Raw genomic sequence first — 11,155 nt, forward strand, 5'->3', positions numbered from 1 at the left:
AGTTGTATGAGACCCTAATGAAATGATTGAAATAAATAAATAAATATTAGCAACAACAAAAAATGTCGCAATATAGTTTACTGTTGTTATATTAAGACTGTTACCCATGCTACACCATGCTTCAAGATAAAATTTCATTTATTTGTAATTAGAAACATTTCACAATTTTGTATTACATATTGTTTTTGTGATTAATCACGTTTTATGTTCAATTTGTAACAATGAAAATATATCCTGCATATCAGATATTTACATTACGATTCATAACAGTAGCAAAACTACAGTTATGAAGAAGCAACGAAAATAATTTTATGATTATTTTTGGGGTCGCCACAACATGAGGAACTGTATATAAGGGAGACGCGGCATTAGGAAGGTTGAGAATCACTGGATTAGACTGAGATAACCTAGAGAATATAAATTTGGTTCTGTCCTATAGAATTTAGCAGAACCAAGTAGTATATGTGTCTGGATAAATGAAGCATGGGGAGAGAAGTAGGAGGTTGAGTCAGAGAAGTAAAGAGAGGCTGAGATAATGATGGGCTTCATAGGTAACTTCAAAGCTTCTAGAGGAGGCCTGGTTGTGTAGTGGTTACAGGTTGGGCTGCTAACCAGAAGGTCAGCAGTTGGAAACCATCAACTGTGCCTTAGAAAAAAGACCAGGCTTCCTACTCCCATAAAGAGTCTTGGAAATTCACAGGGGCAATCCTACCCTGCCCTATAGGATCACGATGAGTCAGAATCAACAAGGTGGCATTGAGTTTGGTGTGATTTGGCAAATCTTCTGAGCAGAGAAGTTACTTTGAACAAGACCCCAATAGCTGTTGTGCTGAAAACAGGTTTAGAAGCAAAGGCAGACACAAAGTCAAAGGGTTGGGAGGTTATCACAGTACTTTAGGTGAGAAAATGGGGTGTCTCGGACAAGGTGAAAGCAATGGAGTAAGTGACTGGATTCTGGATACATTTTGAAGGTAGAGCCAGTAGGATTTACTGGTAAACTGAATGTGATATGAAAAATAAAGAGAGTCAAAGATAAGACCAAGATTTGGGGCCTTGGCTCCGGAGCTTCTGTTTATTGAGATGGGGTAGAGCTGTGGGAGAGTCGGTTTTAGAAGGGAAGATCGGGAATTTGGTTTTGACATAGCCATTAGATGCCAGTAAGTACTAAGATAATCAGAACGTGGGACGCACAGGAGAGGCTGAGGGTGACGAGATAAATTCGGTAGTTGTTAGTGTACCGATAGAATCTAAAACTGTGAAACTCGCTGAAATAGCAAGAAAATCGCATAGACAAGGAAGAGTAGAGGTTTGAGAACTGATCTTAGGGCATTTCCACTTTTAAAGGGCAGGAAGATGATGAAGAACAAGAAGGAGATTGAGAAAGAAGCTACAGAAGGTAGCAGGAAATCCACAGAATGTCAGTATTCTGGAAGCTAAGTGAAGAAAGCATTTCAAAGAAGAGGGAATGACCAACTGTGTGGCATGCTGACAAAAGGTCAAGAAAGAGGAAGGCTGAGGCCTGACTCACTGCATTGAGCACCGTGGAGGCCACTGTAACTTTGATAAGAGTGTTTCAGTGGGTGTAAAAGCGTGATGGGTGTGAGTTACCAGAGACCCATGGAAAGCTCTTTTAATGCCCTTACACACCTGGAACTGATATGCCTAAATTTGAGAGAAATAGCAACAGAACTTGACAAGCCTTTGTATTTGTACTTGGCTGGAAGATTTTGGTGGTCCCTGAAAGACACTAACCTTCAAGGGCCTTGTACAAACCAAAGTACATGTGTGAAAACCACTAGTATTTCTTTAATGATTTATAGCTTCCAAAGCAATTACATATGTCTTCTCTCTTGTTTAATATTCCACCAACATTATAAGGAATGTGTTCATATTACTGGATAACCACATAAAAGAATGAAGTTGGACCCTTACTTCATACCATTCACAAAAATCAATGCAAATGGATAAAAGAGCTAAATGGAAGAGATACAATCATAAAAAGTCTTAGAAGAAAACAAGAGCGTAAATCTACCTGGCTTTCGGTTTCCCAATGGCCTCTGAGATATGACACCGGAAGCACGAGCAACAAAAGAAAAATAGGAAAGAAGATGCATTGTACTTCATTAAAATCAGAAAAACTTTATGCATCAAATGATCCCATGAAAAAAGTGAAGACAACACACAGAATGAGAGAAAATAATTGCAAATCATGTATCCGATAAGAGCCTCGTATCCAGAATACATAATACACTTTTACAACTCACACACAAAAAGACGAACAACCCAATTAAAAGATGGGCAAACGGTTTCAACATTTCTTCAAAAAGGACAGACAAATGGTCAACAAATACATGAAAAGATGCTCACTAACATTTGGCATTGTTGTTCTTAGGTCCTAGGAAGTCAATTCCAATGCTATCGAACTGCCCCAAAGAATTTCCTAGACTAATCATTCAATTCTCAGTTGAACACTTAACCACAGCACTACTGGGGCCCCTTCATTTGTCACTAGGGAAATGTACTCATAAATCAAAACCACAGTGAGATACCACCTCACACCCACTAACATGGCTAGAATGACACAAATACACAAAACCTTAGAAAATAGTATTGGTGAGCTTGTACACCAATTACAGCCTACATACACTGCTGATGGGAATGCAAAATGATGTAATGCTGTGGAAAACAGTGAGGAAGTTAAACCTACAATTCCCATGTATAAGCAATGTAGGGCTTAAGTTGTTGTTAGGTGCCACTGAGCCAATTCAGACTCACAGCAGCCCCTTGTGACAGAGTCGAACTTGGAACTGGAGGACCCCTGGTGGCATAGTGGTTATGTGTTACGCTGTTAACCGTGAGGTCAGCAATTTGAAACCACCAGCAGCTCTGAGGCTTTCTACTCCTGTAGAGTTACTGTCTGGTAAACTCACAGGGCCAATTCTACCCTATCTAAAGGACTGCCGAGTCGGAACTGCCTCGATGGCAGTGAGGTTCTTAATCCTTACAGGAGCAAATCACCATCCCTGGAGCCTCTGGGTGGGACTGAACCATCGTTCCACTGGGGCTCCTTCAGAATCACCACAGGCCCCAGGAATTCCATTATTAGGTATAGACCCAAAAGAACTGAAAAGAGGTATTCAAACAAAAACTTGTACATGGTAAAATCTCGTTTATATCCACACCGCAATAAAAACAAAGTAAAGCTTGTACATAGATATTCATAATAGTTCACAATAGTCAATTCACAATAGTCAAAAGACATAATCCAATCTCCGTCAACTGGCGAATGGACAGACAAAATAACCATAACATAGATGATTATTCAGCTATAAAAAGGGATGAAGTACTGGAACAGGCTACAATGTGGATGAACCTTAAAAACATTATGGAAAATGAGAGAATCCAGACATAAAAGCCACATGCTGTACGATTCCATTTATAGGAATTATACACAGAATAGGCAAATCCATAAACAAAACAGATTAGTGCTTGCCAGAGGCTGGAAGACAGGAATGAGTGACTGCTCATACCAATGGAGTTTCCTTTAGGGGTGATGGAAATGTTCTGGAATTAGATAGTGGTGACAGTTACACAACACTGAATGTATTGAAAGTCAAGTACTGTCTATTTTAAACTGGCTAAAATGGCTAATTTTATATTATATGAATTTTACCTCAATTAGAAAAAAAATCACAGTCGACATTTGGCGAAATGAGGCCTTACACCCAAAACTGACTCATGTCCTCTGCCCACCAAACCATCTTGTCTGTTCTTCGACAAACCAAAGGCGCTCTGGGTCACCTTTCCCTACTCCCTCTACTGACATCCAGGCACTATGTCTAACTGTGTTTATGATGATCAATTCCGTCAAGCACATCTGCATTTCTAAACAAAATCTTTTCTTAGCATGGACTCCCACTATAAACCATATGGGACCAAGGTCTGTGGTTCATGTCAGGAAGTCACCTGTATATTGAGGTTAATGATTATCCACTTAACTGATAAGCATGCGACGGCTAGGAAGGCTAATCCCTCACAAGACAATCATTTGTAAAAGAGTATAGAAATGGGGTTTATACCTTGCACAAATTGCTACCATTCTTCACGAACAGTCCCGGGCACTAATAACCCTGACCAATGTTCTGCTGGTCGATTACAACTCTCAGAAACATAAAGTGTGAAATTGGCCTTTAAATCCCCTCTGGTGGTGTAGTGATCAGCTGCTCTTCGAGAGAAAGATAAGGCTTTCTATCCCTGCAAACAGTTAGTTTGGGAAACCCATAGGGGGGCAGTTCGACCTTATCCTATAGGGTCCACTCAGTGGTAGCAAGTTTCAGCTTGGGTTTTTGTTTGTTTGTTAATGCCGTCCAGGAGGCAGAGGTAGATAAAAGATAGTCTGGTTGTGGCGATCTGCATGACAAGCTGCTCTAGCTTAAGGTCCTCAGAGTCATAAGACTTTCTGGAAACCAAAATGTGCTCAGTGTTCCACAGACCCCTTTCCTTTTGGAGTTCAGTGAGGCCTACACTTGCAATTTATATCCATACCCTCAACACCAACAATGACAAACACACGAGAGAATGAGAAATGTTACACGCCTGCAACTGGCAAGCCAAGCGATAATATCCAGTTAATTGAGAAAATACAGCTGCAAAAACTACTCCTGGGAACCTGACAGTTAAGTACACATTCCTTGACCGAGCCAAGTACTCCATTTCCTACATGTCAACAATTTGGTCTTTGTTCATCGGTAGGAAGGATGATGTCGGGGTCACTGCAGCCCAGATCACTGCTGCCCTATAGGAGCTCTCTGGCTATCCAAATAAAAGGACCTATGGTCTAATCACTCAATATCTTGAGTCAGCCCCACCAGGGTCTCAAAGGCCCCAACAAAATATCTTCTCAGCAAAAAAGCGTCAGATCTTCAGGACAAAAATACATGCACCATCTAAGTTGGAGGCAGGGGGTGGTGGTGGTGCTGGTAGCAATAGGCTTCCTTGAACTACCTTCCTGAAAAGTTAGGTGAAGCACTTGGGTAACTAACAGACAGATTAGTTGATCACATAGACCTAAGAGTAGTAAGACAGTTGTCATTCCCTTTTTTGGCCAAATGTCTTAAAATGGGTTTCCAACATTCACCATCTGCATTTTGTCACTTTCCTCACACTTCAGACCAGTTACAATGCCCTTCCGATCTACAGGGATTCTTTCTGATGTCAAAGACCCCATCTTGCTTAACTCAATAGGTCATTTTCAGCCCCTACATCTTTACTTGAGTATTCCTTTCTTTATGAAGCATGTTCTTCCCTAGCCTTTTTATAACACAACTTAAATTGTGGTTTAAAGTATGGTATTAAAGTTTAAAGTATGTACTAAATTGAAAATCAAGTACAGGTTAAATTACCCTTGAACATTCCTTAAATTTAAATATGCTGCTGTGACCTATCTAGTCAATTCTGACTCTAAATGACTCTAAATGACAGGGTAGAGCTGCCCCATAGGGTTTCTTTTACAGAGACTGATCTCCAGATCGCTGTTCCTGCTGAGTTCCTTGCTGGTGCTATAGCCATATAGCGTCCCTGTTCTCTATCTGTATACCAGGGGGCTTAAAAAAGTTTATGGAAAAATGGAATTAAAAGATAGTGGTATTTTACACAAACATTTTGAAACCCCTTTATATAATCCTATGCAGTAATTAACAATATATACATGCAAATAAAACTGCTTTCTTGCATCTAATCAAATATATCCTTTGTATAAACTAAACAGCAGCTATTCCACCTCTGGCCACTCTTCAACCTCTCTCTCTCTCTCCCTGGTCTGGGTGAAACTAAAAAGCAGCTAGGGTGACCTGTGACTTAGCTCCAATCAAATTATTGCCATATGGGAAAATCAACTTGGTAGTGGTCTTTTAATTTTTTCAAAAGAAGACCCAAATCCGGATTTTCATGGGTAAAGTATAAAGTACTTTGGGCTATAAAGTATTGGTAACTAATTCAACAGTAAACAACATCATCAAAAACAACTGTGTGAGCAAAACAAAACACATCTGTAAACCAGACTCCACTGTGGGCTGCTAGTTTGCAATCCTTGTCATGGATAATTTCATCCACACCCTTCAATTAACACCTAAAAATGTGTGTCTTCAGTTCAGTCCTCTAGATTCTGGGCTCTGTATTCCAATAGCTAAATTCAATTTTAAAGTGATACCTCTACTTTAAAATCTCACTAGCCCCAAAGCGAACTAAGATTTAAACCCACCTCAAAACTATTTATACTTTGTGTTCTCAATCTTGGGCAACAATTCCACAATTCACTAGGCTGGGACAAGCCAGACCCTGGGACTCAACCTACGCACCTATTTCTGCCTCTCTCTCACCTCTTATCAATTTATCAATTCTGCCCAGTTTGCCTCCTAAATAATTCTCCAGTTTCTATCTCTCCATTTTCGTGGCCAGCATCGTGGTCCCAGCTTAATTACTATAAATCATGTCCCCCACAACCACTCTTGATTCCTTATTCTCTCCAATATGGCCAGGATTACCCTTTACAAATAGAATATTTACAAATACATATACATATTGAAAGGGTATGTCTTGGACCCTACTATTCCAATACTAGACATTTATCCTGCAAATACAAAAACCAAACCCACTGTACGCAAAACCAATAACCTTTGGAATGTGTACGGAAACTAGCAGATGGGGAATGGAGTAGCGCCCACCTCTGAGATTCCCAAATGATACGATGGTGGTGTTTTAAGGAGCCCTGGTAGCACAGTGGTTATGAGTTGAGTTGTTAACCCCATGGTCAGCAGGTCAGAACCACCAACTACTCCAAGGGAGAAAGATGAGACTTTCTTCTCTCATTAAGATTTAGTCTTGAAAACCCACAGGGACAATTCTACCCTTGTCCCACAGGGTTACTATGAATCAGAATTGACTCGATGGAAGTGAGTTTGGTTTTGGTTGGTGGTGCTATGGGTTGGGCATTGGGCTGCTAACCTCAAGGTTGGTGGTTCAAACCAACCAGCTACTCTGCAGGAGAAAGATGAAGCTCTCTGCTCTGGTGGATACTTAGTGCCTCAGAAACCCTAGGCAACAGTTTTGCTCTGCCCCAAAAGGGTTGCTCCGGGTGATGTGATGGATACTATTTTAAGTTCCTTCATGATTCTCCCTCTGGCCTCTGCCAACTGCTCCCACTTTATCTGCATCATCCTGCCCCATCACGCTCCATGCTCTAGCCACATTTGTCTCTGGGATTCCAGAAGTCTCAGTCCCTTCTACATCAGGACCTTCACATCTCTTCCTTCTGCATAGGGCACTGTCCCCCTCAAAGCTTCATCTAGTCATTCCTGGTAACCCTGTAGAGTCTACCTTCAGGCCAATTTCCCAAGGAAACATTCCCTAGTTCTGTAACTAAGCCAGGTACCAGAGCGGCCTGTAGTTCTTCCAGAACTTATATAAGGGTAAAGAAATATTGTATAATTATACACTTAACCCATACAGTACCTTCTTTAGACTGTAAGTTCCAGAAGTGTAGAGACCATATCAGTTGCTTTTGCCATTATATTTATTGCTAGTGTATGCCAGCTCTAAACCGGTGTCCGGCTAACACACCAAACCAACAAGCATACAAAACAAATAGCAAAGCAGGCCCTCAAATATTTGCTAAATAAACGAATGACGGCTCCAGCCCTCAAGTTTAGCACAGGAGAGAAAATCAACACATGCGCAAATAAGGATAACGCAGCGTCACTGACAAAGAGCAAACAAATCTTTCTCGGAAAGCGTACAGCCAGAATACTCCTTGGAAACAAGAATGGCGAGACTTTGCCGTGCGAACTTTGGACATGTTATCCGGAGAGATTAGTCCCTGGCAAAGGACATCATGCTTGGTAAAGTAGAGAGGTAGCGAAAAGAGGAAAATACTGGGCATGATGGAGTGACACAATGGCAGCAACAATAGGCTGGAACAGTTGCGAGGATGGCACAGGACCAGGAAATGACTGTCTCATTCTGTATGAGTTGAAACTAACTCAATGGCACCTCACTACAATAAACAAGTGTCAATGATATCAAAGGAGTTTATTCATTCAGAAGATAAGTTCTGGAAATGTTTTTGCAGACATTTTTAATGAGCCCTGGTGATGTAGTGGGTTACATGACCACAAGGTCAGCAGTTTGAACCCACTAGCTGCTTGGTGGGAGAAAGATCAGGCTTTCTGCTCCCCAAAAGATTTACAATCTCCAAAACCGACAAAGGCAATCTACTTTGTCCTACCATAGCATGACAACATAGCAAGAATTGACACCAAATCATGTATCCGACTGGTATCGTGGCAATGAGTCTGTTTTTTTGGTTTGTAGGACATTTTGATAGTCACGACTTGCGGGGGGGAGAGGGGGTGCTGTTGCCATGGACATCCAGTGAGTAAAGGGTAAGAATGTTACCAAATAAAATCTAATGCTCAAGTCACCCCCCATTCCTCAACAAAGAATTTTCTGGTCAAAACGTCCATAGTACCATGGTTGAGAAACCCTGAAGTTCACCTAGGAGCTCTGGTGGGCGAGAGGTTAAAACACTTGGCTGTTAACTGAAAAGTCAACAGCTGGAAGCCACCAGCCATTCCTCCACAGAAAGAAGTGGCAGTCTGCTCCTGTAAGGATCACAGCCTGAGAAACTCCATGGGCAGTTCCATTCTGTCCTTTCAGGTGGCTATTTGTTAGAATAGATTTAATAGTGCCAAGTTTGGGATCGGTTTAATTATCACCTTACTTATTCAATCTGTGTGCTGACCAAAGAATCTGAGACGCTAGATTATATGAAGAATAATGCAAAATCAGAATTGGGGAAAGGCTCACTGACAACCCGTGATATATAGATGACAAAACCTAGTTTGTTGAAAATGAAGACTACTTTGAGCACTTACGGATGAAGGGGAAAGACCAACAACTTCAATAGGGATTACACCTAATATAAATAAAAGCAAAAATCCTCACAACTGGACCAATAAATAACAGCATGGTAAACAAAGAAAAGAAATTGTCAATGATTTCATTTTACTTGGATAAACAACCAATTCCCATGCAAGCAGCAGTCAAGCAATTGTACTGGGGAAAATCAACAACAAAAGATCTTTTGAAAGTTCCCAAAAGAAGTCACTTTGATGACTAAAGCAAAATTGGCCCCAAGCCATTGCTTTCCAGTGGTGTCATATGCATGTGAAAGTCAGACAGTGAAAAAGGAAGGCAGAAGAACTGACACCTTTGAATTGTCGCATTGGGGAAGAATATTTAATATATGGTGAACTTCCAGAAGAACAAGCAAATCACTCTCAGTAGAAATCCAACCAGAGTGACATTGGACTTGTCAACAGGAAAGATCAAGTGCTAGAAAAGGGCATTATTTGGGGTAGAAGGTGAGCAAAAAAACAACCCTGGATGAGATGGATAGACACAAGAGCTGCAACAATGCACTCAAACCTATCAAAGATTATGGAAAGGGCCCAGGACCTGGTAATGTTTGGTTCTGTTGGACATCAGGTCGCTGTGGGTTGGAGCTGACTAAAGAGCAACGAATACAGGTGATCAACTCAAGAAAATCTTCAGAGACAAAATACAGTCTTAGCTAATGGTAGCTGAGGCCAGATCAGTGGGGGCCATGACTGTCAGTGGTCCCACTTGAAGAGTTAAAAGCATACTTTTGGTTTGTGAAGTGCCTTCTTCAGGTACCCTACACCCCCAAATTACTTATCTCTTTATTCCTTCATTGCTGAAACAAAACTTCTATTCTCTCAGGCGGCTGACTCCAGCTAAACATGAGGGCCAAATTAATTGAGATCAAAATAATGTCAGATAGTCCCATCACTCCCCAGAATGTTAAACTGGCCTTTTAAGTATGTAAACACTTATGAATCCAAATATATATTAATTTAAATATATGTTAGTGCATAAAGCTAGATGCTTGAATCCAAAGGTCTTCGGATTGGCCCAGGGAGACGTCTCCAAAGCTTTGCATTAAAAAGAAATAGCTTGTTACCTGTCTCCCATGTCCTCATTTCTGAGTTTCTACATGGTATAAGATTCAAGTGCCACCACCAGCCCTCACCTCCCACGCACACACAAACGTGAATGTTATAAAGGCTTCTGCCAGAGAGACGAGGAGAGCCATTTGGATGCAGTAAATGTAAATAAACTGTATGAATAAATTAGGACTTGTCTGTAGATTTCAAAAAGGCTTTTAATTAAGTCATGCCTACCACTGAAAGAAATTGGGATGATTTTCAATGGTGCTGCCAAGAAAGAAAACTGTCCTTCACTACAACGCATGTCTGCTGGTACGGGTTGAGTGTCCATAGCTTTGACCTAGTATGGCAATTTCTAGGGTCTCAGCGCTGGATGCACTGTTTACAAGAAACTGAGGCCCGACTAATGAAGAACAAAGAAAAATGTCTGGCACCAAAGGTTGTGGGGGTTCTCCTACATTAAAGATTTGAAGAGGTATACTCAGATTTTAGAAGACAATGAAAAAAAATCACTCTTTTTTGCTTATATGCTAAGAATCTTTTTGTGTGTTTTCGGGCAATTCCCTAATTAGAAAATACGTTATAATTTATACACATCAACTTATGTTCTCCCACATTTTGCTGACCACTAAGACTGGGTACAATTTCCTGGAGCTGTAGCAGTCACAGGGACTGGGAATACTGTGAGCACAAGCGCGTGCAGATGCAACATCAGCTCCCAGCCCTGCGAGCTGGTTTCCATCTCCATGGAGAGGGCCCCCAGGAGAGAGCCCCTCTGAGCAGGGAGTGAGACCCCCGAGGCGGCCCCTTTACCTTTGTTTCAGGTACTTCCGAGCCTAGCCTAGCGGGGCCAGGGACCCCGCCCGCGGCCCCAAGCTGGTGACACATCCTTCTTTGGCCAAGTCGGGCCAAGGTTGGGCAAGGGGTGGGGAAGGAAAATAACGCCTCAGCGCTCAACGACGTGACTCTCAGTTCTTCCAAAACGTTGGCATTTGTTTCTCTGCCAAGCTTCCCTGTTAACAAGTTCCCGGGGACGGTGCATGCGAACCAGCTTTGGGGCCCCGAAAAGTGGGAGGAACCAGGCCGTCCTCCGCCTTCCTCCGGCCTGGGCGCCCCCGGGGCGGGCGGTT

General features: G+C 41.8%; 1 protein-coding gene across 2 annotated transcripts in view; it reads right to left on the bottom strand.

The window, feature by feature from the left end:
- The window catches only part of PPP2R3A (protein phosphatase 2 regulatory subunit B''alpha), a 226,071-nt gene extending 215,138 nt beyond the window's left edge, over positions 1 to 10,933 (bottom strand). For both annotated transcript variants that reach the window (XM_004712102.2, XM_045287446.1), the window contains exon 1: positions 10,839 to 10,933. The gene's annotated coding sequence lies outside the window, so the exon portion shown is untranslated. The remainder of the gene's footprint in view (positions 1 to 10,838) is intronic.
- Positions 10,934 to 11,155: the final 222 nt, after the last annotated feature.

This window comes from Echinops telfairi, unplaced genomic scaffold (assembly GCF_000313985.2).
Source record: "Echinops telfairi isolate 266 unplaced genomic scaffold, ASM31398v2 ScPeMD7_16;HRSCAF=60, whole genome shotgun sequence".
Classification (NCBI taxonomy): Eukaryota; Metazoa; Chordata; class Mammalia; order Afrosoricida; family Tenrecidae; genus Echinops; species Echinops telfairi.